At 37.9% G+C, this 3,227-nt stretch overlaps 1 non-coding gene across 1 annotated transcript; it reads right to left on the bottom strand.

The window, feature by feature from the left end:
* Positions 1-2,890: 2,890 nt before the first annotated feature.
* On the bottom strand, positions 2,891-2,963 carry TRNAK-CUU (transfer RNA lysine (anticodon CUU)). The gene has a single exon. It is a non-coding gene; the product is annotated as a tRNA-Lys (tRNA).
* Positions 2,964-3,227: the final 264 nt, after the last annotated feature.

The following is a 3,227-nucleotide window of genomic DNA, read 5'->3' as shown; positions in this document are numbered from 1 at the left end:
GATGGAGATCTTGCTTTTTGTTTTAACTTTTGATAGCACAGGAAGTATATACAGCAGCTTGACATTACCCACGATTCAACAACTTTGATGATTTTGCTGCAGTATTCGTATATTGGCACTGCTTTGCCTTGTAATTTTAAATTGAATTCATTAGGAAGCATCACCATGTCCGTAGCAAGTGTCCACTGATGGATGAATGGATAAACAAAATGTGATATTTACATACAATGGAATGTTAGCCTTATAAAGTTAGGAGATCTTGACGTGTGCTACAACATGGATGAATCTTGAAGACATTGTGCTAAGTGAAATAAGCCAGTCACAAAAGGAAAAATACTGTTTGATTCCATTTATATGAGGGATTTAGAACAGCCAAGTACATTGAGACAGGAAGTGGAATGGTGGTGGCCAGGAGCTGAGGAGAGGGGCAAATGGAGAGTTATTGTTCATGGGTACTGAGTTTCAATTTGGGAAGATGATAAAAGTTCTGCAGATGGATGGTGGTGATGGTTGTGCAGCAGTGTGAACATACTTATCACCTCTGAGCTCTACAACTGAAAATGGTTTAAATGGTAAACTTTATGTTATATATATTTTACTACAACAACAAATAAATGAACCATGAATGAACTAATGGATCTAGGCATTGGGCGTCAGTGGCTGCAAACATCACAAAAAAGAAACAACCAGGGCGCCTGGGTGGCTCAGATGGTTAAGCGTCTGCCTTTGGCTCAGGTCATGATCCCAGGGTCCTGGGATCGAGTCCCACATGGGGCTCCCCACTCAGCAGGGAGCCTGCTTCTCCCTCTGCCTCTCTCTGTCTCTTAGGAATAAATAAAAAAATCTTAATAAAAAAAAAAAACAACCAGACTATATGTGCTTCTTATGGAAAACACCACCACCACCTATGAATTAATCTGGCCCAAAATATTGAACTTGAATGTGCTCAAGCCTCAAAATACAACTACCAATTCACAGAAAATGCAGAGGGCAGGGAAACCACAGCACAGTGAGGTAATCAGCAAAGTTGAGACTGCAAGAAATTCTAAGAAACAAACACACCCCATTTTCTTCACCAAAATAATTGTAAAGGGACAAAGGGGAAGGAGGGAAACCTATAGTTTAAAAGATTTTTTTAAGTTTGTTTGTTTATTTTTTTAGTAATCTCTACACCCAACATGGGGCTCAAACTCAAGACCACAAGGTCAAGAGTCTCACACTTCCAATGGAGCCAGGAAGGCGCCCCCAAAAGATTTTAAAAGACATATTAACTGGGGCGCCTGGGTGGCTAAGTTGGTTAAGCGGCCAACTCTTGATTTTGGCTCAGGTCATGATCTCAGGGTCATGAGAACAAGCCCTGCATCCGCTCTGTGCTCAGCAGGGAGTCTACTTGATATTCTCTCTCTCCCTCTCCCTCTGCCCCTCCCCACCCCGTGCGTGGGCACTCGCGCTTTCTCGCTCTCTCTCAAATAAATAATAAAATAAAACACATATTAACTACAGTGTGCAGAGCTTATTTGGATCATAATTTTTTTAAAAGATTAAAAAAACAAAACAATTATGGCCCCTATGAGACAACTGGGGACTCAACCACCGAATGGACATATGATTATATTAAGAGTTACTGTTAAGGTTTTTAGTTGTGATAAGGGTATTGTAGTTAAGGTTAAAAAGAAGGGCCCTTGTCTTTTGATGGCATTGGTTATTTATGGGTAAATTTATCCATAGTTATGGAATGAATAAAAATATGAAATATACACATATATGAGTTCTAGATAATTGTATAAATTAATTTATATAGTCAATTTTTTAAAAGATTGAGAAATAAATTTGGGAATAACTATACACTTTAAGGCTATCTGATCAGAAATTTTATAAAGACTTTTTTTTTAAAGATTTTATTTATTAATTTATTTGAGAGAGAGAGCATGAGCAGGGTAAGGAGCAGAGGGGGAGGAAGAGGGTGGAGTGGAAAGAATCTCAAGCAGACTCCATGTTGAGCTAGTGTGGGACTCGATCTCACCACCCTGAGATCATGACCTGAGCCAAAACCAAGAGTCGGACACCCAACTGACTGAGCCACCTAGGCACCCCCAGAAATTTTATATTATAAACACATTCTGGTTTGTGTGCTGGTCCAAGTTAATAAAACATTCTGCTTGACTCTTAAAATCTACAGTTGCTCTATGTATTGATGTAGAAAGATCTCCAGTATATTTTGTTAAGTGAAAAAAAGCAAAGTGCAGAACAGTTATACATAATATGCTATGTTTTGTATGAGAGACAGTGAGGGTGGTGAGCAAGTAAGAAAGGTGTATTTGCTTATATTTACAAAAAGAAGCACTAATAGAATAAACAAAAAAAACAATAAAAATGGGAAAGAAGTTGAGGGAAGGACAGAAAGAAGGTATGTGTACTTTAAGATTCCTCTCTGTGTACTTTGAATCATGTAATTCCACTACCTAATCAAAAAATTAAAGAAATTTTTGGGACACCTGGGTGTTTCAGTCAGCTGAGCATCTGCCTTCAGCTCAGGTGATGATCCCAGGGTCCTGGGATTGAATCTGGCATCGACAGGACTCCTTGCTCAGCAGGGAGCCTGCTTCTTCCTCTGCCTGCAGCGCCCCGCACCCCCGCCTTGGGCTCTCTCTCTCTGACAAATAAATAAAATCTTTAAAAAAGAAATTTTAAAAATTCTTTTAATTTGACTAAATAAATTGAACCATGTCACCTTGGTAGCATAATCACAGGAAGAAAGAATTCTGAAGACTACAACCTTAAAGGGGATGTACACCAAGGACAAAAAAAACTCCAGCTATAATTTTAAAATTTTATTTTTCTTTATTTATTTTTAAAGATTTTAATGTTTATTTTTTTTAAGTAGGCACCATGCCCAACGTGGGGCTTGAACCCACAACCCTGAGATTAAGAGTCGCATGCTCTACCGACTGAGCCAGCCAGGCACCCCTACAATTTAAACTTTAAATCCTTAAATATTAAATTCTCTTAAATTTTAATCTTCTAGTAAAAATTTATTTTAAGATAACTGAATAGTTCTAGATAATGAAGAGAACCTTCACAAAATGCTAGTTAAACAATGTAAAAGAAACAAAAGAATTAGGAAAAACAATTTCACAAACTCCAACAAAACTCTTGACTCAGGAAGGATTATCAATTGGTGTTAAAACCAAAAGATGATCGGTTACTGTAAACATGCACATAGAGTC

Source organism: Callorhinus ursinus, unplaced genomic scaffold, assembly GCF_003265705.2.
Source record: "Callorhinus ursinus isolate GAN/ISIS: 27379988/994484 unplaced genomic scaffold, GSC_fseal_2.0 scaffold59, whole genome shotgun sequence".
Taxonomy (NCBI): domain Eukaryota; kingdom Metazoa; phylum Chordata; class Mammalia; order Carnivora; family Otariidae; genus Callorhinus; species Callorhinus ursinus.
Note: the sequence above shows the minus strand (reverse complement) of the source record. Positions and strands in the feature narration are given on the sequence as shown.